At 40.5% G+C, this 27,416-nt stretch overlaps 1 protein-coding gene and 1 non-coding gene across 10 annotated transcripts in view; both read right to left on the reverse strand.

Annotated features, from left to right (window-relative positions):
• The window catches only part of FOXP1 (forkhead box P1), a 632,958-nt gene that overhangs the window by 377,533 nt on the left and 228,009 nt on the right, over window positions 1-27,416 (reverse strand). The window lies entirely within an intron of this gene.
• Window positions 17,749-17,887, reverse strand: LOC116559625. The gene has a single exon (XR_004272536.1). It is a non-coding gene; the product is annotated as a U4 spliceosomal RNA (small nuclear RNA).

Below are 27,416 nucleotides of genomic sequence, written 5' to 3' on the forward strand. Positions count from 1 at the left end.
GGGAGGGGAGGGGAGGGGAAAGGAAGTTATACATATAACACATGTATATTGCTGTGTGATATGTACTTTAACATTCTCCTTTGCTTTCTAGATTTTTTCCACTGGGCAAAGGTTTTCTTAGCTCTAAGACACAATGATCCCACATTTCTGAGAGCATTGCCACTTCCTTGTGATTGTAATCTTATCAACAGACAATTCAATACATACAAAATATTCTTAAGTCACTTTTATGTTTTTATAAAACTTTTCATATAATTAAAGTGTCAAGTCAGAAAAAGCATCCTTTGAAAAGATGATAGTCTATACATTTGAGTTTGAAATGCATCAATATTGACCATAGGAATGAACAAAAATAAAGAAGTGAAAATTAGAGGTTCAGCAAACAGTGTATTTTTGCTGTGATTACTTTAATCCACAAAACCTACAGAAAGGACAAAAAATGGTAAAGAATGGACAAATTTATAACTGAAAGAAATGTGCCCTAGCACTTTGGGAGGCCAAGGTGGGGAGATCACCAGGTCACGAGATGGAAACCATTCTGGCCAACATGGAGAAACCTGTCTCTATTAAAATAAAAAAAGACTGGCCAGGTGTGGTAGCATGCTCCTGTAATCCCAGCTACTCTGGAGGCTGAGGCAGGGGAATCACTTGGACCCAGGAAGCGGAGGTTGCAGTGAGCCCAGATCTCACCACTGCACTCCAGCCAGGAGACAGAGCAAGACTTTGTCTCAAAAAAAAAAAAAAAAAAAAAAAAGAAATGTGCATTAAGTGCAATTAAAACATGAGTTTCCAATAATAGTAGATTGGTTTAACAAATTATGTTACATTCATGTAGCAGTGGAATATTATGTGGCCATTAAAAACAAGGTCATATGGCAATATTTAGTGACATGGAAAAATGTGCTTGATAAATTCCCAGGTAAAACTTATATTACAAAAGACAGAGGTAGACTTTGCAGAAGCACAGTTTTTGAATCTTGCTGAGTCTCCACATAAAACCATATAGAGCAACTAGAGAGCAATCCACAAGCAAACAAACATTTAAGAAAATCAGGCCAGACACGGTGGCGGCTGTCTGGAATCCCAGCACTTTGGGAGGCTGAGGTGGGTGGATCACTTGAGGTCAGGAGTTTGAAACCAGCCTGACCAACATGGTAAAATTCCTTCTCAACTAAAAATATAAAAATTGGTGGCATGTGCCTGTAATCACAGCTATTCGGGAGGCTGAGGCAGGAGAAGAATCACTTGAACCTGGGAGGTAGAGGCCGCAGTGAGCCAAGATCATGCCACTGCACTCCAGCCTGCGCGAAAGAGCAAGACACTGCCTCAAAAAAGTAAAAAATAAAATCAAGTGGCTAAGTGTGACTTCAAACACTGTAATACAACAGATGTGGAAAAGCTGAAGCTAGCTGCAAGTCCTACAGCGTAGTAGCAGCTATGTGGGAAAAAGCAGAGGGCAGCAATGCAGCAACTGAAAGAACTGAGTAAAAGAACCCCCAAATTGCCAATAAGCACTAAATGGACAGCATGGTGAGCCAAGTTTAACATAGCAGCTGAATGTGGGGCTGTGGGGTATTTTCCATTCCAGCAAAAAGTCAGAGCAAAGGCCCATATTAAGAAAAGTCTGCAGAGCTGGGAGGAGTCTAGTGCTAATGAACTCTCAAAACTGGGATGTGGGGTCTCCATTCCAGCACACAACTCCACACTGAGGTAAAACTGCTGGCAACAGAATCAAAATCAAAAAGGACAGAGAAAACCAAGAGGAAAGAAAGAGAAAGGCCTCCCCAGAGTAGAGAAGAATAAAATAAAGACATTTTAGAAAGCATGCCAGTACCCGAGTGGTAGAAAGTAACCCAAAAGAGAGAGCCCCATGGAATTAGAAGATCTCTCTAAATAAAACCTCCCTGCTGAAAGTTCAGAAAAATCACTTTCACGTAAAAATAAGCAATATAAAAATTTTGAGGTAAAATTCTATACAAAGTGATAAGAAAAAAAGAAACAGAATAATATCTTACACAAAATGAAACCACATATCAGACATGTCATTACATGTCTGTAACCTATGATTTCAAAGTGAGCTAAAGGACATTAAGAATAAAATAAAAGGCCTGAAAGAATTACATAAATCAAGCCGGGTAGAGTGGCTCACGCCTGTAATCCCAGCACTTTAGGAGGCTGAGGCGGGTGGATCAAGAGGTCTGGAGTTCAAGACCAGACTTGGCCAACATGGTGAAACCTCGTCTCTACTAAAAAAAATACAAAAATTAGCTGGGCATGGTGGCTCGTTCCTGTAATCCCAGCTACTTGGGAGGCTGAGGCAGGAGAATTGCTTGAACTGGCACCCAGGAGGCGGAGGTTGCAGTGAGCCAAGATCGAGCCACTGTACTCCAGCCTGGGCTACAGAGTGAGACTCCATCTCAAAACAAACAAACAAACAAACAAACAACAACAACAACAACAAACTAAAAGAGGGTTGGAGTTAAAATGCAGAGAGTATCATATAAATGGCTAACTACCCTGAAAGGCAAATCTAATACAAATATTAAAAAATAATACAGACTGTGCTGGGCACAGGGGCTCAACTTGTAATCCTAACACTTTGGGTGGCCAAGGTGGGAGGATCATTTGAGACCAGGAGTTTAAGATTAGCCTGGGAAACCTAGTGAGACCCTACCTCTACAAAAATAAAAATAAAAAATAAAAACAGTAGCCAGGCATGGTGGGGCAGACCTCTGTAGTCCCAGGTACTCCAGAGACTGAGGAGGGAGGAAGACGTCAACCCAGGAATACAAAATTACAGTGAGCTCTAATCCTGCCACTGTACTCCAGCCTGGGCAACACAGCAAGATCCTGTCTCCAAAAAATAAAATAATAATGGAATGAGACTAGCAATAGCATATGTAATAAAATGTTTACTCTTATCGCTAACCATAATTAGTAGTGGAAATATTTAATATTGTTATTCTAAGGCTGTTGTGTGTGTAAGGTGGATAAATAAGCAGGTGAGCGATTATGGGATGTTCTAATGCTACCATCTCCTTTGTTTTTGAGAACTAAAACTGTCAGCATGGAAGAAAGGAGGTAGAGATGTAATAAAGAGGAGGCTAAATAAAAGCCCTGTAATCCTAAATATGAAATGGAAATATCAGGACGAACTTATGAGGTCTGGACACACTCCCAGTGAGGAGCATTGTTAGCACTAAGATCATTGTCTTGGAACACAAATCTCCACTAAAACAAACAGGTTTCCAGATAAATGGTTGATTTCAATTCTCAGGTGAGAAATGGACAAGGTGAGTCTGAAACATCTGTCATAGCAGGGAGCAAAGAAGCTATGAAAGTTACACTCATGAAAGACAATTTGATCTTCAATAAAAGTTTTAAAAATGTAATACATTGACATCTACTAACATGTTTAAATTTATGGTTTATGAGAACATCAACACTTTTTATTTTATTTTACTTTAAATTCTGGGATACATGTGTAGAACATGCAGGTTGTTACATAGGTATACATGTGCCATGGTGGTTTGCTGCACCCATCAACCCATCATCTAGGTTTTAAGCCCCACATGCTTTAGGTATTTGTTCTAATGATCTCCAGCTCCTTGCTCCCCACCCCACAACAGGACCCACCGTGTGATGTTCTCCCTCCCGTGTCCAGGTGTTCTCATAAAAACATCAAAATTTAATGGTTACTTTCAGAAAAGGAGAGCAAGTCAACTCATTATTTTGAAAATTAGTAAACAGAGTGAATTAATTAGACATTTACCCTGTATTACCTAGATGAACAGTACCAGTGGGTAACTGAAGAGTAGATGAAGAATAAAATTATAGGCTGGGTGCAGTGGCTCTCGCCTTGATCCCAGCACTTTGGGAGGCTGAGGCGGCTGGATCACCTGAGGTCAGGAGTTCGAGATCAGCCTGACCAACATAGAGAAACCTTGTCTCTACTAAAAATACAAAAAATTAGCCTGGCATGATGGCACATGCCTGTAATCTCAGCTACTCAGGAGGCCGAGGTAGGAGAATCGTTTGAACCCCAGAAGCAGAGGTTGCAGTGAGCCGAGATCACACCATTGCACTCTAGCCTGGGCAACAAGAGTGAAACTCTGTGTCAAAATAAAAAAAAAGTAAAATTATAAAAGCATCCCAGCTAATAAGTAGAATTAGAATATCATCATGTTGCATCTCCCAATGAATGAATGGATCTAGGCAGTGAGGATTAATGGCCGTCAATGTCACAAAAAGAATACAATAAGATATTCTATCCTTCACAAATGAAAGAATACAGAACCACCCAGAATCGTGCTAAAGGGATCAAACATGAGCCTCTGGATCCAAGCTTGCCAATGTGCAGGAGACAGAGAAGGCAGAGAGATGTGTTGAACCGAGGATGCAATCAGCAACTTTCAGGCCCTGGGGAACTCTATACCTCAGGGATCTCCGAAAGGTAAAGTACTGAGGAAAGAAAGGCATGGACCGGAAACCTTCAGATTAAGAAACTTAAAGGACACTTCAAGCATTTAAAGAGTGGACAATACTAAACTGTGGTGTCTAAGGATGCACATGTAGGTGATCAAATAATGAACAAATAGAAATGATTATGACAAAAGTAGTCAAACCATGAGCTGTTTTTGGAAACGGTTGTGAGTGGAACAGGATACAGGAGAGATTTCTGGGTGGCTGGCTAAATTTAATCTCTTGATTTGGGTGGTGGTCACAAGGTTCCCTATCTTAAACAATTTTTATACAAATATATACAAGTACAGGCCGGGCATGGTGGTTCACGCCTGAATCACAGCACTTTGGGAGGCCAAGGTGGGCGGATCATGAGGTCAGGAGTTCGAGACCAGCCTGACCAACATAGTAAAACCCCCATTTCTACTAAAATATACAACAATTTGCCAGACATGGTGATGCATGCCTATAATCCCAGCTACTCAGGAGGCTGACAGAGGGGAACTGCTTGAACCTGGGAGGTGGAGGTTGTACTGAGCTGAGATCATGCCATTGTACTCCAGCCTGGGTGACAGAGCGAGACTCCATCTCAAAAAAAATATATACCCCCCCCACACACACAAATATATGAATGCTATTTAATACAGTAGCTACATACGGCTTCTTTTTTTTTTTTTTTTTTAAGACAGAGTCTTGCTCTGTCAGCTAGGCTGGAGTGCAGTGGTGTGATCTCAGCTCACTGCAACCTCTGTCTCCCAGGTTCAAGTAATTCTCCTGCCTCAACCTCCTGAGTAGCTGGGATTACAGGTACCTACCACTACGCCCAGCTAATTTGTATGTATTTTTAGCAGAGATGGGGTTTCACCATGTTGGCCCGGCTGATCTCAAACTCCTGACCTCATGATCTACCTGCCTCAGCCTCCCAAAGTGCTGGGATTACAGGCGTGAGCCACCACGCTCTGCCACATATGGCTATTATAATGTAAATTTAAAATTAGGTAAAATTTGATTCTTCAGTTATTCTAGCCACATCTACAGTGCTCAGTAGACAATGGCTACCTTTTGTTCAGTGTGGAAATGGGATATCTGATTCAGATTTGTGTGCGGCACGTGTGTCATCAGAAGTAGTTTTCTGTAACTGTGTTACGTTATAAAAATACTGAAAGCACAGGTCCCCAAATACATTATATAGCCATATATATGATATATACATATATATCATATATATGTGTGTGTGTGTGTATATATATATATATAATCTCAAATAAAGCAATATTGGCTATTCCTTAAAGTAATGGCAAAGGGCATATACCTTCCAGAAGATTGATAAATGATATGAAACCATTTTATGCCATAACACAGCAGGGACCCCAGGAAGTCCAATGGATCTGACTTCCAGCTGCTGGTACACGGCAGCAAAAACTTTAATCTCAAGGATAATGTAGCTGTGATCAGAAAAGGTTAATAAACTCTTCTCCATTATGGATTGATAATTAATCATTTCAATTATCATGAAACATGTATCATACATTGGGAGCAGCGAAGGCTATGGCAAAGTGGAGCAGCAGCATACCTGCCAAATGGACACTCCAAACAAGGCATTTAAAATACATAACCTCGTTATATACAAAGAGGACAAGGACACGCTCGTTTTACAGGGCTGGACATCCTTAGGTCACATTCATCATACCTCTGTACTGCTGCTGAGCTCATAGTAAGTGTTAAGGAGGAATTTCCTCTGAAGAGATTAGAAGGAGGTATATGAAAGGAAAAAATGAAAGCGTGGCTTATGCAGTCATAAAATGTTTCTAAGCAGGGAAATGACATAAGAGAAATGGGAAGCTAGATGTTCATACAGATCAAAGTGAGATCAGCAAAAATCTGTGTTACACAAAGAGCAGAGGGTCTAAAAAGAAATTATTTAGAGGTCAAAACCGAGACTCTCAGAGAACAAACAGACACAAAGGCAGGGGTATCCACTAATCCTCGTCAGTTGTTGGCAGGACAAGGGTCGGTGTTATAGAAGGGGATAATCATGAAGGAGGGATTTGAATAACCTAGAGAAAAATGGATGGAGAAAGAAAACAACTACAAAATATCTTTCCAACCTGAATCTTGAATTATCCCAGGAGAATATCAATATTTTTCTTTAAAATAATAAATGGATATAAAAACATAATGAGAAAAAAATATATAGGACTACAGCACTTGTGATCCAGTACAATAAAGAAAGCATTAACAAGGGTGCATTAACAGTTAAAAGGTGTGGAAAATCAGTAACTTTAAATTATACTTTGGTAACTGTGCAAGGTACCACACACTAAGAAACACACTGGCTTTGAGTCAAGAAAAAAGACGTCTATCTAGCAAAGAACGAGGATGGTTTAGGGGCAAAAAGAAGAAAAAGAAAAACCATCACCAACAGGGTCTGATTTCTCCCCCTACTCCGTATCTGAGCCTTCTGATCTCAGAAAGTCCATCATATGTTTACTAGAGTCTGGATATGATCCAAATATTCTGTTCAGCTCTCTTTTACATTTTATTCTATCGAGAAAGATTTGGCAACTGAAATCTATTATGATGTCAAAAGGTAGCTGACAATATAAAATGTATCCCGCTGAGTTGATGCCGCACACGGCTAAATTTACAACAACACAAGTATCATAAAAATTATAAGAACTGCAAATTAACCACTGATTTCTAGTTCACTGACATAAATAATGGTAAGGATCTGGATAACTTCCAAACATCTTTACCACTGTTTAATTTGTCAAAATCTATCAAGAGCATTTCAACCACAAACCTGTCCTCTAAGGTACATTATCTTTCCCACACTCAGATTAGCATCAGTGGCAAGGAAGGAAGGCTGTATAATTACTAGGGCTCCTGGAGTCTTCTCTCCCTGTTACAACTCTTCAACATGTCAATGTCTCACTCTTTCTTAAGTACCATTCTTACTCTCAATTAGTCATTTAAGATCATTAAAATATTGGGCTCTAATTTTGTAAGAGATGTCTCTCCGCTTTCAAAATTAGTCCCTCATTACAGTGTTAAGGATCCTACTGGGCTCAAATTAGCAAGATTTTTCTGTTTACTTCATACTTGTGAACCAGGAACACTGGTAACAGTATGGTACGAAAGTAGATAGCTGTCGGCTGTTGGGAAACCCAGCAGGTAGGGAGGTCGCACATGGAAACAAAATGACAAAGACAATAATTCCTTTCTGAGAGAAAGTTAGGATACAGAATCACATGGCTTCTACCACTAGTAATGGAATCCATGGACCATTCACATATATGACGAGAAAAGAAAATAGCTTTAACATACGTGCAAAGTCTCTTCTGAAAAACCATGTTTCATTCATAGTGAATATGAAGTGATGGCTGAACTATTTTATTGCTCACAAACACCAAAATATGTTTAACAATAATAAAAAGGCTAAAAATTATTTTATTTCCAAAAGAAATGCCTTTTTACAAATCTTTCAGTGAGGAAGTATCTTTTGATGCACGTACGTGTGTGCTTGTGTAGCTAACCCCCTGCCCCCTGTTTTCCCGGTGACATAGTCTAGAACAAATTTACAATACTGTTGAAAAGAAACAAATTAAGTGTTTGGCTATAGTATTGTTAGCAAAAATAATCAATCAGTAGCATCAGTGTCTAAGTAGAAGCTATATATGTATTTGTGCAGAAACTAGGCAGCTCTAACTCTTTGATTTGTCCTAATACATTGAGTGTATGAAGATGTTCAACAGAAACTAAGTAAATCTAGCATACACTACTTGTGCCCAAATTGGTTTATGTCACATTTCTGTATTTTGGGGGGAAAAGCAATTTCTGTATGACAGATGCACCTGGAGTTTGCCACGTGGCCTCCACACAGAAAGGGCTGTAGAATCACAGATTTAGCAACAAGAAAATTGCATTTTATTCTTATTTGTTAAAAAAATAAAAAGCATATTTTTCCCATGGAACATGTTTGTATTGAGTCAGTCCATGTCTACTCAGAGTAAGTGAACAGCAGAGATGAAACAATGATCTGGGTAAACCGAAGCTCTCAGTCACCTGCTACTGAAGTTAATGTTGCTTTGGCCTCAATTGGACACTACCAGCTGCCCACAATAAAAAAAAAATTAATATACTGACTAAATAAAACCACCAATCCCTCATCTCTCTTTACCTGTGTAAATATGGCCTAAATGTCTCCATCAACGTCAGGGAGCCACTATCAAACTAAACTTTTTCAGAGAGTGTTTTAATTCTTAAACCCTAAAGCTGAATGAAGTCCCAGGAGTGGGTGGCATTAGAAGAGTGTTTTTTCTTTTGCTTTCTTCAAGAAAATCTTCACCTAAAAAGAGAGTCCCAAAATACATGAAACAAAACTGACAGAGCTGACAGGAGAAATAGGAGACTTCAATATTCCACCACCAAGCCTGGATAGAATGAGGCAGATGATCAACAAGAAAACAGAAGACATGAACAACACTATGAACCAATGAGGCCTAACAGACATCCATAGCAACTTCCACCTAATGACAACAGAAAATACACCCTTCTCAAGGACACTCTCCAGAATATACCATGTTAAGAACCATGAAACATGGCTCAGTAAATTTAGAAGTATGTTATCCAACTACAAAGGAATGAAATTAGAAATCAGTAACACAAAAATGTGGGAAACCTGTAAACATGTAGAGATTAAACTATACACTCCTATGTAACTAAAGGATCAAAAGTGATTAGAAAATACTTTGAGATGAATGAAAACAAAGATACTAAAACTTATGAGGTACAGGTAAAGCAGTACTCAGAGGAAAATTTATAGCTGTAAACACCTATATTAAAAAAAGAAGAGGCCAGGCACTGTGGCTCACGCCTGTAATCCTAGCACTTTTGGGAGGAGAAGGCAGGTGGATCACCTGAGGTCAGGAGTTCGAGACCAGCCTGGCCAACATGGCAAAACCCCGTCTCTACTAAAAATAAAAAAATTAGTCAGGCATGGTGGCATGTGCCTGTAGTCCGAGCTACTTGGGAAGGTGAGGCAGGAGAATCGCCGGAACCCAGAGGGGCGGAGGTTGCGCTGAGCTGAGATTGCACCACTGTACTCCAACTCCAGCCTAGGTGACAGAGTGAGACTCCATCTCAAAAAAATAAAAGAAGAAGATCTGAAATAAAATCTTACTAGGATTTAATCAACTGGTGAACAAATCTACCAACATATCCTAGAGCTTGATTCTCTAGTCACAAGATTGAACAATTTCTACAGCAATCATTTTTACTCAGTAAAGACAAAGATTAAGTTGTATTATCTGGACTGTTTCAAAGTTATTTATCTATGGAAGCTTTTGGTAGAACATTCATGAGTCTTTTCTCAATGATTTCCTAAGTGAGGAAACATAGATCACATAACAAGTTAGCAGATGATACAGCTTTAAAACACAGACTTCTGAATTTGAATCTAGTGTTTTTTTCTGCTACATAAATAACTAGTCTTGGCCGGGCACAGTGGCTCATGCTTGTAATCCCAGCACCTTGGGAGGCCAAGGCAGGTGGATCATGAGGTCAGGAGATCGAGACCATCCTGGCCAACATGGTGAAATGGTAAAACCCCATCTCTACTAAAGATACAAAAATTAGCTGGGTGTGGTGGCACATGCCTGTAATCTCAGCTACTCAAGAGGCTGAGGAAGGAGAATTGTTTGAATCATGGAGTTGGAGGCTGCAGTCAGCAGAGATTGTGACACTGCCCTCCAGCCTGGGCAACAGAGCAAGACTCCATCTCAAAAACAAAAACAAACAAACAAACAAAAACTAGTCTTGTGAATTTACCTTTTTTGTGGCTTATCAGATTTACATGTTGCAAGCTACTAAATCTTTGGCTTACTATTGCCATTCTCTTTTCTGGATGTCCACATGAGGGTCCGTGTACACATCAGGAATTAATTACAACCTATTTTACAAATCATTTCACAAATCAAGGATGAATCTTTACTCCTGAAGTCACAAGGGACTTATGGAAAACCATGTGATGTGGTCTGAGAGACCTGAAACTAATTTCCTATGAAGATAGCGGAACAGACACCATATGCTTGCTAGTCAAATGATCTAAGAAGGCAAAGCAGTGAAAAATCTGGATTATAAAAGAAAACAGGCTGGGTGTGGTGGCTCACACCTGTAATCTCAGCACTTTGGGAGGCCGAGGCAGGGAGATCACCTGAGGTCAGGAGTTTGCCACCAGCCTGGCGAACATGGTAAAACCCCATCTCTACCAAAAATACAAAAAAATTAGATGGCGATGGTGGTGCATGCCTGTAATCCCAGCTACTCAGGAGGCTGAGACAGGAGAATTGTTTGAACCCTGGAGGCAGAGGTTTCAGTGAGCTGAGATCATGCCACTACACTCCAGCCTGGGCAACAGAGTGAGGCTTCATCTCAAAAAAAAAAAGCAAACAGACCTTGATCTAAGTCTAAAACCTACCTTTCTTTTTTTCAATTTTGAAATAATTATAGACCACAAAAAGTGGGGTATATAGTACAATACCCATATACCCTTCACCCAGTTTCCCACAACACCGACATCTTATACAGCTGTATATAGTATCAGAACCAGGAAATCAGCATTGGCACATTACTGCTAACTAAATGACAGATCATATTCAGTTTGGGTTACTTCTTCTGTAACCTAGGCAATTTAATATAGGTAATCTCTCAGAGCCTCAGTTTATTCATCTGTAATATGAAGGTGATAAGAGGAGCTACTTCATAGTACTTACAAGAATTCATTAAGATGGTGTTAGTATATATTGCTTATAAAAGTAGCGGTCACACAGAACAAATGGCCAGATTATAATTATTAAACAAGACTTCTGGGATTTCCAGTTTGCTCTGACACTTTCCCTGAGGTCCTTCCTACTTCTCACTAACATAGAGATGGCATCTGCCACCATTTATAGTTTGATCCCAGAGGACAAAAACACTAGAAAAACAACAGAATGGAGCCTACTCTAAGGACTGAAAGGAAACGTTAAGTCAAAATTCCTCTTCTTATGTGCATACATTGATTTTTTTAAAAAAACTTAGTGTTTCCAACAGTGAAATGACTCAGGTGCCACTGACAATGCCCTTTGAGGCCTCTGGGGGAGAAAGGAGTGAACTAACTAAAATAGCTGGACCTTACACCAACATCTAAGAATAATCTCACACTTTAAATGGCTTAGTGTCCTTTTTTGTTGGGTTGTTGGGGGGAAGATCTTCCCCCCTCCCACTATGATTTTTAAATCTCAATTAGATTTTTTTTTTTTTTTTTTTGAAACTGAGTCTCACTCTGTCACCCAGGCTGGAGTGCAGTAGTGCAATCTTGGCTCACTGCTACTTTGGCCTCCTGGGTTCAAGCAATTCTCCTGCCTCTGAGAGTATAGGCATGCACCACCATGCCTGGCTAATTTTTGAAGAGTTGGGGGTTTCACCATGTTGGCCAGGCTGGTCTTGAACTCCTGACCTCAAGTGATCTGCCCACCTTGGCCTCCAAAGTGCTGGGATTACAGACATTGAGCTACCACGCCTGGCATTCGATTAGATTTTTTGAATCAAACAGATGAAATGCAAGCCTGGATCTACACTGTCACAGTTTTTAAACCTACTGGTGTTGATACTGAAGGCAAGCAGGATTCTTTAAGAGCTGGGGTTTTTCACTGGTCTTAAATAGGTCTCTGTTTGGATGTACTTTTTGTACATGCAAGAAAGAACTACATATAGAAACAGTTCTAGGCACAACCGAGGCCTTCCCATCTGGGCACTATCCCACAATTCTGTTGGCCCTTGCCCTTGACCAGTTGTGTGGGTCCATCTACCATCTCTCTGGTTCTGGCACTGCATATGCATGTCAGTTCTGAGAATGTTCCTGCACCTTCCCTCCTTCACAGCTACATTTTAAGAATACAAGTGTTTAATTTATATTGAGGAAAGAAGAACTCTACTGGGGTTTCCCCTAACTCCGAAATGTTCATTACTTTGAGAATAAATGAATGGAAAACTGTAACTTAAGGACTTGTTTCTTTTTTTCTATTCTTCTTCTTTCATTTTGCAAAGTAGCTGCATTTTCAAACACTAAAGTGTCTACTCTGTTTCTATCAACAGACATAATCTGGAATCAGTTAAAAGGACAAATAATATGTCCACTACTCAGCCAACCAGCTAAAGTAAGGCATCTTTGGTTCATTTAAATACTCAGACTTCTCTTCTCCAAAAGTCAGACCAAATAAGAATCATATTTGGGGCCGGGCACAGTGACTCACACCCGTAATTCTAGCACTTTGGGAGGCCGAGGCAGGCGGATCACTTGAGGTCCGGAGTTCGAGACCAGCCCGGCCAACATGGCAAACCCTCTGTCTACTAAAAATACAAAAAAATTAGCCAGGCATGGTGGCATGTGCCTGTAGTCTCAGCTACTTGAAAGACTGAGGCACGAGAATCACTTGAACCCAAGCAGTGGAGGTTGCAGTGAGCCGAAATTGCACCACCACACTCCAGCCTGGGTGACAGAGTGATACTCTGTCTCAAACACACACACACACACACACACACACACACACACACACACACCCAAAAAGCCAAAAAACAAATACAGGACTCTACCTCATTCTATATCACATATGTGAACTAACTAGTTTATAAGCCTTCGTTTCCCAAGATTTATTTGTGATTGGATGAAAGAAAAGGTTTGGGGATACAGGGAAGCAACTTATTTTTTATTTTATAAAATATACCAAAATGATCCAAACCTGGTTCCCAATGTGAACTGAAAAGAAGATGCCTTTAGCTTTGTGGGGCACAATCCCTTGTTCAGTTCTAACTGCCTTTTTCTCAACATGAACATATGTTTCCCTTAAAATTACTTCTTTTTTCCTACCCTGGTGTTATGCAAGATCCCTGCTTATTTTGGCGATGAAAACAAAATAAGAAGAGCCACCCAGAGTTCTCCATTCCAAAGAGAGGAGCTTCCCAAGAAAAGCAAAGTTTTGCTGTTGTATTTCCTTTCAGCACTGCCGAGAGCAGGCGGCATTCTTCAGTGCGGAAATTTAGTGCAGATGAGGGAGCTGGTCCTGAAATACCTATTAGAACCATGAACGGCAGGTGTGGCAGGGACTATCTATAGGCTATAGGTTTGCAATCACTTACTTTTTATTAAAAAAAAAATGGAGGAGCAAGGTGGTTAAATAGACCCAATGCTCAATGAGAAAAGTGCTTTTCAAGCACAAAATATAAGGAAAGGAGAGGCTTGGTATTTCAGAGAGAGCTAAAGAGAAACTAAACTCTCAAACTGAGAAAGCAAACCTTGACTTTATTTCTATAATCAAAATCCTCACAAAATTGGCCATAGGTCTAGGTGAAAGCTTTAAAAATTTGGGAAGGGCTAGCATGCTTATGCAAGAAAAACAAAGAGAGGCTTGCATATAGGATATTGGTTTCAATGAGGAAGGGTGAATGCCAAGAACAGTATAAGAATTAAGCACTCACATAATAGATCACTATGAGCAAAGCTCTCCTGCAGATGTTGGAGTTGGTGATCTAAGCCTCACACTTGGAAAGGTTGTGTGACTGGAGCCATGATATATAAAGTAAGACCCGAGCGCCAAAGTTTTGATTTGGCCAAGCAAACGTGGCTGTTTTGTTGGGTGGACGAGGTATTTTTTCACTGAGCAAAGAATTACGGTAAACATCTGCTAACCATGACCACAAAAGAGGTGGTTGTTTTCATCCAAGGTCATTTTAAAGGAATAAATTTAATTAATACAACCACACAGCAGTAGTATCCAACCTTGTAATAAGTCTGCTTGCTTCTATCCACAGACCTATTCACTAAGAAAGCACTTAATCGAGAAAATTTCCCAGTGTTGCCATTACAGCTTCTTGAGGACCATGGATGTGGGGTAAGACTTTTCCATCTCAAGGGATGCTTGAAAACCCAAGCAGACTTCACTTCTTATCTCATTCCTTAGGCAGCTGTTTTCCAGAAGGTTCTCTAGTTTTATTAGCAAGACTTTATTATAATACACATCTCTTACTCTATTAGCAAGACTTTATTATAATACACATACTAAAGCCCCATTAAAAAAATTTAATGAGGCTGAGGCAGGAGGAATACGAGGTCAAGAGATTGAGACCATCCTGGCCAACATGGTGAAACCCTGTCTTTACTAAAAATAGAAAAATTAGCTGGGTGTGGTGGTGCTCGCCTGAGTAGTCCCAGATACTCAGGAGGCTGAGGCAGGAGAATCGCTTGAACCTGGGAGGTGGAGGTTGCAGTGAGCTGAGATCACACCACTGCACTCCAGCCTGGGCGAAACAGTGAGACTCCATCTTAAAAAAAAAAAAAAAAAAATGTTCTAACGGGTTGTAAGCTTTACCTCACATATAAACGTCCCAGGTCACATCTCTCTCTCAAACTGTTTCTTTGAAAGTAACTGTAAGAATTAATAGAATCCAGGATGGTTTGGGTTTTCAAAAATTCCTTATTTGGTTCTTTCTTTAGGAAGGAATGGGGTGGTAGGGAAGCTAGCAGGAGCTGAATTATTCAGGCTGACTGTCATTCAGATCCATCAAATTACAGCTCAAAACATCACTTTACTTCTGAACAACCAGCCATACCTGCTCCAAAATGAGAGCCACCCATAATTATTATTAAATGTTTCTAATTAAGATAAAATAATCACATTCATAAAAGACTCCACTTCCATCCTGACTTAAACAAACTTCTGCATCTACCTTCAATATCAGAAGAGCCTTCTAGATTTAGAAAAGCCAGTTTTGCATCAACTACATGCTACCACAGAATTAAACTAAAGAACTAAAGTTCACTATTTCTGGCCTAGGGTCATGTCAATATCAATCAACTAGATACTAAGTTTGCTAAATGTAAAGAACAGGGTAGGCCAGTTGCGGTGGCTCACGCCTGTAATCCCAGCACTTTGGGAGGCTGAGGCGGGCAGATCACCTGAGGTCAGGAGTTTGAGACCAGCCTGGCCAACATGGTGAAACCCCATCTCTACTAAAAATACAAAAATTAGGGCATGGTGGCATGTGCCTGTAGTCTCAGCTACTTGGGGGGGCTTAGGTTGGAGAACTGCTTGAACCCGGGAGGCAGTTTGCAGTGAGCCAAGATCATGCCACTGCACTCCAGCCCAGGCAACAAGAGGGAAACTCTGTCTCAAAAAAAAAAAAAAAAAGAAAGAAAGAAAAAAGAAAAAAACAGAGTTGTCTCCCTCCCACATTCTAAGAATTCCACTGGATGCCCAAAACCACGGTTAGTACTGAACCCTATCTGTATTATATTTTTTCCTATACATTCATATCTACAAAAAAGTTTAATTGATAAATTAGGCACAGTAAGAGATCAACAGTAACAAATAATATAGGACAATTTTAACAATACTGTAAAATAGAAGTTACGTGAATGCAGTCTCCTCTAATTATTTTACTATACTGTACTCACTTATTTTCAGACCATTGTTGACTGTAGTTAACTAAAACCACAGAAAGTGAAACATGGATAAGGAGAAACTACCATATTTCTCTTTTTGATTTATCTATTTCTCATGGACTAGACCACAGCAATTCATAAAGGCCAGACTTCAGTAAGCTTATTGAAAGAATAAATAGTAAATTCATCAACTCCATTTATTCCAGCAGTTGCAATATCAAACAGGATCCTAAATGTTGGACCAGGCCAAGAGCCACTTGGAAGCTTGGGGGTGGGAGGCTGTTGGTCTTTCACCTTTTCCACTCACTAGTCTTCAACAAATACCTATTAAACACCTAACAAGTGCTAGTTGCTGTGTTCAGGGTGTGTTTGTGTGTGCACGTGCATGTACATACATGTGTGGATAAGTGTATGTACACATGGGCGTGTGTGTCAAGCAGAGGAGGGGGTAAAGGGGCAGGTGTGATCATCTGAATGTTATTGATACTTGACAGAATCTTGAGGGGTAATTAACACAGGTTTTAGGGTTCACCACGTCTGGAAAGTTACTCTGTGTCGATTTGTTTGTTTGCCTTCCACAATGCTAACTGTTACGTGCTAAGAAAGGAAAGAAGGTAGGCGGAGATGAACATGGAGGAAGCAGCAAGTTTTTGATACCCCAACTTCGTTTAAGAGATGATGAACCGTTAGACAAGAGACAGGACTACAGAGGCCCCCGTCTGTTTAATAACGGTCAATGCCTTCAGCTACAAAACAAAGCCAGCCTAATATGGCCCACTAATTCTGCCCCAACCCAGTCAAGATTAGTTTCTATAAGTAACTCCAACATCAGAGGCCACTGTGGTCAGAATTGGAATATAACCACGTACCACTACACTAACTAATGCTTTAAAAAAATGCAACGCATCCATCATATTTGTATAATAAAGGTATTAAATCAGCTACAATTTCCAAGCCTTAAAAGAAAATTCCAAGTTTTTATGTATATTCCTAGTGAAAGATAATGTGATGAATGTCATAATAAGAAAATAGGAGGGAATAATTTTTTATCCTTTTTAAATTTTCCTTATGAAATGCATCATTTTAACATAATGCACTTCAACATAGTTACCCATAAATGTAAATTTGTTTTGATAAAATGAAGAGACTTTTAATCCAAATTGCACAGTGATGCTTCTACACTGATCTGTTATAACTTAGTAATCAGAGTTAACAGACTGCCTAATTAACCAAGTCATCATTTGCCAAGATCCAAATATGGGATGAATTGTGGGCCAAGGAGAAAATATGATGGACATGAAAATATATTAATTCAGGGAAGCATTAAAAGCATGCGGAATTAAAGTCTTTTTTTGCTAAATCTCATCATATTTAATATCTTTAATTTTAAGGTATAAGTAACATGCAAAAATAAAAAAATATATATTCCATCTACGGCACACGGAAAAACATTTGTATCAACTAGCTAAATGGACATAACTAATTTTTAAGCCTCTGACAACCAATGACATACAAAATCACAGATACCTTCTGATAACAAGTAATATCGACAGAGGGCTTACTAACTAACAGAAACATACTGTATTTGGTGTTTCACATGCTCCAGAGGGTTAGTCTCTATATTTCTAACCATTTAGGAGGTATTATTTTTATCTTCAGGTACCAGATGAGAAAACTGAGGTTCAAAATATTCTGCAGCCCCCAAGAATGTATGAATAAACAAATAATATCTGATTCTTTCAAAATTCTTAGGGAAGTGATTTTTATTAATTTTTATTTATTATTATTATGTATTTTTTTTAAATAAGTCTCCGTAGAGACTCAAGAATTGCCAGTGCCAACTGTATTGCAAGTTGTCATGGTGTGGTATTAGGAAAAGTTTTCAATTAGCAATAATCGCGCCTCAGATAAACCTCATTGGCTACGATACTGCCACTGCGCAAAGCTTAGGGAAGTGATTGTTAAAATTCTGTAATTTAACTCACCAAAATTTTTCCCAAGGAGGTTTCATCCATTCATTTATTACGTATTTACTAAGAGCTAGGAGATAGGGGTGGCTTGGAAGATGTCATATGGCTCACCTGTATAAAAATCTTTCATCATCAGGATATTATTCTGACCACTTAATTTTCTATATGACCTAAAAGACATGTGCATTTTGACTGCACTATGCTATTTTATAAGCCCATTTCCTGGGTCATTCAAGAGCAAGTCTCGATGTAACACAGGGTTTAATTCTACTAAGTCCACTAACAAGACCAGCTTCCCCCTGGCTACCTGGCAACTCCTATTCTCCGAGACCCTAGTCTGGTGTCATTCCTGCTATGAGGCCCTCCAATCTCCATTCTCCAATCCCCTCCCCAGTGAAAATGTACAATCTTTCAGTATTCTTGTAGCTTCTCTATCACCATATTATGATTGACTTTTCTGTCTACCTTGCACATATAAGTATGTTAAAATCTAGCACCTTGGCCGGGTGCAGTGAGTGGCTCATGCCTGCAATCCTAGCACTTTGGGAGGCTGAGGTGGGTGGATCATGAGGTCAGGAGTTTGAGACCAGCCTGGCCAATAAGATGAAATCCCATCTCTATTAAAAATACAAAAATTAGCCAGGCGTGGTGGTGTGCGCCTGTAACCTCAGCTACTCAGGAGGCTGAGGCAGGAGAATCGCTTGAACCTGGGAGGTAGAGGTTGCAATGAGGTGAGATCGCGCCACTGCACTCCAGGCTGGGTGACAGAGTGAGACTATGCCTCAAAAAAAAAAAAAAAAAAAATCAAGCATCTTGCCTTAGGACCACAAACGGTGGCAGATGGTAGGTGGATGGTTGGAGAGAAGAATGAATAGAAGGCAGGGAGGCAATGAATGAACTCTAGGCTCCTCGAGGACAGAGGCCTGGTAGCATTTCTGAGGCACAGCCCAAATGCCATTGGAGATGTCAAGCATTCTCGGCAGACAACTTTCTGGGAAAACTCTCATAGATGACATTTAGTTGTGGGTTAGCTGAACCACATGATATTTAAAGGTTCCTTCACCCCGTAACTCTATGTATTTGCTGTACATCAAGTATAGTACCTGATGTGTACATAAACTTCGTTCACTTTCCCAGAATTATGTCCCCTTCTGAAACCAGCCCTCTTTCCACCTACTTTCCAATGTTTTATGTAGGTCAAAGGCCATCCATGGCTTTAGAGATGGGTACATGACCTAAGGCAAGCAGGACCTCCCACCTGCCCGACGCACTCCTGCTCCAGCTCCAGCCAGTATTTCAACAAAAGGCATGTGGCACACACCAGACCAATCACTGATGCAGGAAGATCCAGATTCTGTGACAGCTGTTAGAACTCTCAAGAAAAGATCTTTCCTGCTGGGGTTGCTACAAAAACAGATTCATGAAAGGTTATCCTGCCACAACCGAGGAAACGCCTCCGTGAACGAATCCAACAGGGAGCATAGCACAACCAGGAGATCGCCACCAAGACTCCATGGCATGATCTGAACCTCCTGCTTCAGATGTCCCTGGAGCTAGTTCCACAATCTGACTTTTCAACATTGTGAGCCAATTTAATTCCCCTTTATGCCTAAGCTGGTCACTCAGAACCAAAAAGACCTAAAATATGGTGAGCTCAGTATTTTAAGACACCGGCACATTAGAAGTGGGCTGTCTTCTCTTTGTGTTAAAAAGGCAAAATGAATACTTCAAACCTCTTAAGAGAAAAATTGGTTATTTGTGGTCCCTTGTAACTGGCATTTATAGATTTTTCTTCAAGCATAATATTTTACCAATATTTGAAGGTCAAAGTCCTTGGCATACAGCTTATGAACCTATAATTCTACTAAGTAACCAAAGGTATTCTACTCTGTTAGCCAGTGATACCTTTAAGTACCCCAGATCTTCACCCTGGTAAATAAAAAGCTTTCCAGGCGAAAGTTTCTAAGAACTAAAAGAACATTCTGAACCTGCTTGCTGGGAAAATGCCCAGGTATAGGACTGAAGCTTGGGGAGGGAGCCCCTCTCGCTTGCCACACTTTTTCACACAGGTGACTGAGCAGAACAAATCAATTATTAGGTGGTCAGAGGCTAATATGAAGTAAAATGAGGGCTACAGAGATGAGGTTAATTAGAATAATGTCCCAGAGAAAAATGACTCAAAGATCTAGAGAAAATGTCTTAACAGGCACATCCAACTGAAGACAGAAGAATGGCAATTAAGTGGTTGTCCTTGTTCCTAATCAAATTGGGACATACTTTTATTTCCCATAGCTCTTGTATTAGCAAAAAGAAAGCATTAGAAGAAGTCTAGTAAGATCAAGCAGGGCCTATTATATAGCATTGAGGTATAAAGGCTCGACATGCAGTCCCAGAGTGAAAAATTTGTGTGAAAACAAAACAATGCCTGCAAGTCAATACCCCAAGAATATGTGGGCATGAGGAAGACGCATGGCATAGTGACTAAGAACCAGGGTACAGGCAGGGGTGGTGGCTTACACCTGTAATGCCAGCACTTTGGGAGGCTCAGGTAGGTGGATCACCTGAGGTCAGGTGTTCAAGACCACGCTGGCCAACATGGCAAAACCCCGTCTCTCCTAAAAACACAAAAATTAGGCATTGACCAGGCATGTAATGGTGGCTCATGCCTGTAATCCCAGTACTTTGGGAGGCAGAGGTGGGTGGATCACAAGGTCAGGAGTTCGAGACCATCCTGGCCAACAGGGTGAAACCCCATCTCCACTAAAATACAAAAAACATACAGGCATGGTAGTGCATGCCTGTGTTCCTAGCTACTCGGGAGGCTGAGGCAGAATTGTTTGAAGCCAGGAGGAGGGGGTTGCAGTGAGCCAAGATCACACCACTATACTCCAACTCCAGCCTGGGTGACAGAGTAAGGCTCCATCTCAAAAAAAAAAAAATTATATACATACATACATATATATATTTTACAGGTGAGGAAACTGAAGAATAGTGAGTTACATGACTCACCCAGAACCCTCTACTTAGAACTTATATGGAGCAAAGCTAGAATTTGAAACTAGGAACTCCTTCCCCTCGTACCCATTTTTTTTTTTTTTTTTTGGTTTTTGAGATGGAGTCTCACTCTGTAGCCAGGGCTGGAGTTGACAGCTGAAACCACCCTACTTTCCCCAACCCCAGCCTGGGTAAAAGAGGGAGGCCCCCTTTTTAAAAAAAAAAAAAAAAAAAAAAAAACAGGGTATTAGGGGAAGGAGTTCCTAGTTTCAAATCCTAGCTTTGCTCCATATAAACAGAGCTTTCTGGGTGAGTCACGTAACTCACTATTCTTCAGTTTCCTCACCTGTAAAATTAATTTTTAGAATGGTGATTACTTCACAGAGTTATTGTGAGTCAATAAATATCAAGGGCTTAGAATCATGTCTGGCACATAGTAAATCCCCAGTAAAGGGAGCTATTTATACATTACACCTTTCACAAGCTAGAGTGTTTCTCTTAAACAACTACTTTTTATTAAGATTTTTCAGGATTAGATTTTTCATGAGTTTAGAAAATTCTCCTTCCACCTTTCCCTCCTTCTTAAGTATGCAGAGTACTGTTGATAGCAGGACATGCAAGTTCTTCTAGGTACACACATACAGATAAACCTAAGAAGGTCTAAGCACCGATTACTCTAGGAGTAAAATCCTAAAGAAACTGCCACATTTAGGATGTGGGTCAGGAGTGGGAGACTATTTTGTTTCACCATTAATGAATGACTGGGGACAGATGTGGACAAAGACAAGACACAGGCCCTCCTGATTGGAATACCCGGGGAAATGGTTGACTGATCCACTAGCAAAGCTGGTGAGAAATTCAGCCCCAGCGCATCTTAACCAGAGTCACCTGGCACCGAGAGACTGCTGACCCAAGCTGGACTCAGACGATGCAGCAAAATTCCAAAACATTAAAGAAAAAAAACCCTCAGAAAGGGAAAATCTTTCCCGTTGGTTCTCAGGCACCAGGGTATTGAGGAGAGGGCAGCATGAGGGCTGATCTAGGCTCTCAAGCATCCCACGTAAACTGCCTGATCAAGTCTCAAATTACACAGATCTGTTTCCCCTTTCATGAATTATTATTTTAGTTTCTGAAATGATATTTGGAGAGAGGGGTGTTATATATTTTTAGAGATGCAAAAAAATCTGGGTGTTAGCCACTCTGAGGGTTATCATGAGTCTAACCAATGTTTTTATTTTTCTGATTTAATCACTTACACTTTGACTGACATTCATTGGATTTCATCTGTTCCTTTCCTAAAAGGGTATTAGTAACCACGTTTGATGCCTTAAACTATATTTTAATCACATCCTTTTATTTTTAGGTTGCAAGAGTACATGTTATGAATTAATAAAAAACAGCGATTTTAATTTCCTAGATAACTCCAGTCGCTCTGTAAGTCATGTAAATAAGAGTATATGATTTGATAGATTTCATTCTTTTCCACCAAAAGTCCTGTGATACACAGTGAGACAGGTTCCTCTCTCTGCTTCCGCTTTTACCTAACAAATTCACAATGAACAACACATGTCAACCACTGACACGGTACAACAATATAGCAAAAATAATAGATCACCTTCTTCAAGCAAGTGGAAGAAGTCGGTGTTAACAATGAAAGATATTTATATCTAACTCCTTTCAGACTATATAGACTTTGGTTTTCTATCAAAAGAGAAGTTATGTGAATTTTCAGGACAGAAGTATCGCGTGTACATTTTTTTAAAGAGAAAAGAGAATTTACCGGAAATTTAAGATACCCTCTATTGCAAGGCAGGAGATCAAACCAGCTCTGATTAACTTAAAGGCAAAACACAGCCCCAGCAAGATGGCGTACAGACACTGTGGCACCCCAAACTCTGAATTTCCATGGTTTTCGGGACGTAGGTCAGGCTCCAGACACTGAGCCATCACAGTGCTTGAGGTTTCTAGCAGGTGTTACCTGAGACAGGTCATGGACATCCAACAGTCAATACATCAACAAATATAAAACAGACTTATCTCACTGCTTGCTAATTCTGTACTTTTTAAAGTTAATTCAGTACATGAAACATGAACGAATATAATCGGGAATCAGGTTCTATGCCATCTTTGCCACCTCTAAAATGAATATTACAAGAAAGTGCAAGATAAGTTTTATCAGTGGAGATCCCCGGAGCCTTTGTGAATCCTCCTAAATTAACAGCACTGTTATTCTGTTCCAGACCCTGTGCTAAGCACTTTATACGTACCATTTAATCTAATGCTTGCAATAGCTCAGTGAGCTAGGTGATGCTATTACCCTTGCCTCAGAGAAGTAAACTGAGTCCCACAGAAAGAAAACAATTTGTCCAAAAAAAAAAAAAAAAAAGAGCCAGTGAATGAGAGTGCTGAGGTTTGAGCTTGGATCCCAACATCCTTAATCAATTTGGACCACCCACAGTATGTTTCAGGCCCAAATGGCAAACAATTCTGTCTTCATGGGGAAGATGCTGTATATAACCCCTTCTGGACAGGACATGCAGAGTATACAGTACATAGTGGAAACTTTCCAGAGAAAACCCAAGGGCAGTATTCTATTCCTACAGTAAAGGTGATGTGTGTAGCTTTGTTCCTTCTCTTCCTCCCTTACCCAGATACAGTCCTCTTAAGTACCACAAAAATACAGAAAGTCACAGGGAAATCCCCAAACAGACTCTGATTGATTCAACAAATACTGACTACATGCACACCTGCCATAGGTTAGGCACTGCTAGCCATGGAGAAGCCACACTGAGTAAGACCGCCTTCTTGCTTAATATCTGATGAACAGGTGAATTTGTGAAGGGACACAGCTGTAACATATGGAACAAGCAAGAGGTCTGGATCAGGAAAAATAACAAAGGGGACGTCCCCTTTCATGTGGGTAGTCAGCAAAGGCATGTTCGAGTTGATTTTTGAACTGAACACTAAGGGATGAGACGGAATGAGTGCTGGGAGGCACAGAAGTTATCCCGTGGTTCAGAGGCAAGGGAGTTTTTATGGCATCTGAGAACAGTAATGGGGTTTAAATAAAATATTGGAAACCGTATCAAAAGCTCAAAGTTTCCAAAAGTCTTTTGAACATGCAAGATCTTCAAGCCACTATCTCTACCCAGTGAACAAGATGGAAGCAAAGCCTATGTCAGGCAGACCCTTGGTAAGTACTAATATAGGCTGGCATCTGTCCCCCCCCAAAACCATCAATTCTGTGATATGGTGTCAATGTTAACGAATTATTAAGGTTAATGAATGCTAATGAATTATTATTACAGGTGGTATGACTCTTACCCATCTCACCTAACAGGGCTCAAAAACTCAAGAGAGAGCCAGGGTCACGTGGCTGGCACTGTTTTTCAATCTGGGTACAAGTCTCCAACTGGGTCACCCATGAGCACTGCTGACAATCTTTGCCACCGTCATGTGGCAGCTTCTGTGCACAGACGACACAGTTCTTTGACGGCCATTCCCAAGAAGATCTGTGGGGGACCAGGACCTGCTTTGCCCAGTCAGCACAGAGGCAGGGACAGGGGATGAGGTGGCAGAAGATAGATACCATGTCGCATCTGCCTGCACGAGCGAAACCCTACAGTTTCAGATTATCATCAGCAATACCAACTTGAAAGCAGTTAGTGAATTCTGCTTGCGAGGCAGGCCCATTTCTGACTAAGTTAAAAAAAGGAATCAAAAAAAGAACTGCATGCTTCTCAGGGGAAATCCTCAAAACAGGACCCAGAGACCTAAGCTCTGCTAACAGGGCTAGACCAGCTGTATACACAGCTGCATGTGCCCTTGAAGATGTGCATCAGGAAAACCGCCTAAGGCTCTACTTGAATTTACAAGGCAATACCAGGTGAGGAGCAACGGACTGCAAAACACGCGTCATCTATCAGTGAAACAACGACCAGTGAACCAGCAACAGGATGGTACAAGCTTGTCAGAGACAGGGACTTCCAGCATAACACCTGGGGTGCCTAGCACAACGCTGGCATTTATGATGTACCAGGATCCGTGCTAAGCTCTTTACAAGCAGCACCTCTCTAACTCTTCATAGTGAGCTGGCTTCTATTTTTAACCCCTTTTCCAGATAAGGAGGCCGTGGCACAGAAAGGTTAAGTAACTTGCCTAGGGTTGTTCAGCCAGGAAGTGGAAGAGGTGGAATCTGAGTCTAAGCCGATCTAACTTCAAAGCAGAAACTCTTAACCATGCTGCCATCCTGTATCCACAGCAGGCATCCAGGGAGCGGCTGTGAATACATCCATTACCCTAAGTTTTATGACTACTCGTCACAGGCTGGTATAGGCAGAAAATATATTATTAATACAAAGTGGAGGGAAGTCTCATTCTATTCATTTTATGGGATAAAAATTTTCACAGGAATCGTGTACAGGCCAATTTGGGATCGAAAATTTGGACGGGAGTGGCTGACTTGTCCCGTGTACTCCACTCCCAAGGTAAGCGTTCAGCAGAGAAACAGGGAGCAACAAATCTCAGAAATGCAGCATGGAGAGTTCTGTCCTGCCCTTGAGTCCACATAAGCACAGAGGGACAGGGCAAAGCTGTGAGCAACGCGCCCTGCACATCTGGGGGAAACAGAACTGGGTGTGAGTGCACGTTGCTAAGACCTCATACTAGTACTCAAGCCTTCCTGAAATCTTACATCCGCAGGCAGGAAAACCCACTAGACTAGCATATTCTAGAGTTTAAATTTTGCTTTATAGCTCTCCTAATAAAGAAATTTATTTCTCAGATTCGCCGTGGCACTTTCAGTGAGAATACTACGGTCTTAAAATATTTACTGAGCTGTATCTCTGCTAAGAATTAAAAAGGCTAAAATTCTAACATGTAAAATTCAAACAAGGCACAGTCAGCAGAAGACAGTCATTGAAAAGAAATAAGAATTAAACATGTAGCAAAACTGACAGCATTATTTTGTATAAGTAACCATAGTGATTGCTCAGTAAGCATTTGCCTTTTCTTAGTATTAGAACCCAGAATTTATCTGGGACATCAAATTTTAAGGATGCATTTCCCAGATACCTTTATAGTTAGGGGTGGCTAATAGGATGTAGGCAGGCATCACTGGATAAGGCTGCAGGGAAGGTGCTTTAAAGAGGCCTGCCTCAACCAGGAAAACTACTCTTTGTCTCCTCCTTTCAGGATGCAGAGGCAATGGCCTGACAGCCAGCAGCCACCATGTGACCTTGAAGATGAAGGAACACACTGGAATAAGCAGAGCAGAAAGACAGAAGGCACAAATTGCTCTTCCCAGACGTTTTTACAAGAGAGAATAAATAACTTTTATACTTATATCTTCCTTATGAGAAAACAATTCTTAACTAATATAATAATATGAAAACGTATCTAAAGATGACACTACAATTTTCTCTGAGGGAAAGTAGAAAATTCATGAATTGGGATTCTGATTAACCCTCTATTCCCAAAGCTGTTTGTTTAAGTATGACTTTCCTTCTTAATTAGTACTGCTAGCCCAGGGAAGCATATTTGCTGAGCCTCTCTCTCTGTTTTGACATGCAAGACTTGTGAAATTCAAACATACTTGTAGGCATCCAAAGCATTATGATTTATTAAGGCCTATATGAAAGGTGAGATCTTACAGCACTCTCAGATTCTGATGATTAAAGGAAGTCTAATCGTTCTTCGTTGGCATTTGATCTTCTGCCTACCATAATCTACCTGCATATCCCTTCATCCATATTTGATACTAAAAAAAAGACATTTCAACAGCTTGTCCGTCAACTGCAAAACAGTAGGAACGTACAGACAAACCACATTACTCAGAAAATATGAGAGCTTTCCCCCACGCTCATTTCGCTCACGAAAGCCCAACGTGATTAAAAAGGTGAAGAAGTCATACTCCACGAGGCGAACTGGAATGACTGTAGAGCCGATCAGCACATTCGTAAGGAGTTTCGACATTTTCAAAGTGCTTTCACATGCATTATATCTTGTTTCATCCTTACGACACCATCTTTCAAGGTAGTAAGGGCAGGTATTTTTTTTTTTTTTTTTAATTCCCGTTTTTCGTGACAAATGGTTTGCTCAAGGTCAGATGGAGTGGTACCCAGCGAGGTGTCAGGTTTACAGGTCAAATGTCCCTCTTTGATGCATCAGATCAAGGGACAGCCTACTATAGCCTTCAGGCCAAATATGGCTTACTGTCTGTTTTCATCAATAAAGTCTCACTGGAGCACAGGGACACCCATTTGCTTGTATATCATCTACGGCTACTTTTGTGCTCTAAAGGCAGAATTGGCTAGTTGCAAAAGAGACTGCATGGCTCATGAGGATGACAATATTTACTATCCAGTCCTTTACAAATTTTGCCAATCCCTGCATTAGGTCACCTTCCCACAAATATGATCCAAGTTATGAACTCGATTCATGAAAACCATAAAGCCATCATGGGGGGGGGGGGTAACAGCATTGAAATGCCTGCTAGCTTCAGAATCAGGGCC

The sequence above is a fragment of the Sapajus apella genome, unplaced genomic scaffold (genome assembly GCF_009761245.1).
Source record: "Sapajus apella isolate SASKATOON/1434 unplaced genomic scaffold, GSC_monkey_1.0 scaffold23, whole genome shotgun sequence".
NCBI lineage: Eukaryota > Metazoa > Chordata > Mammalia > Primates > Cebidae > Sapajus > Sapajus apella.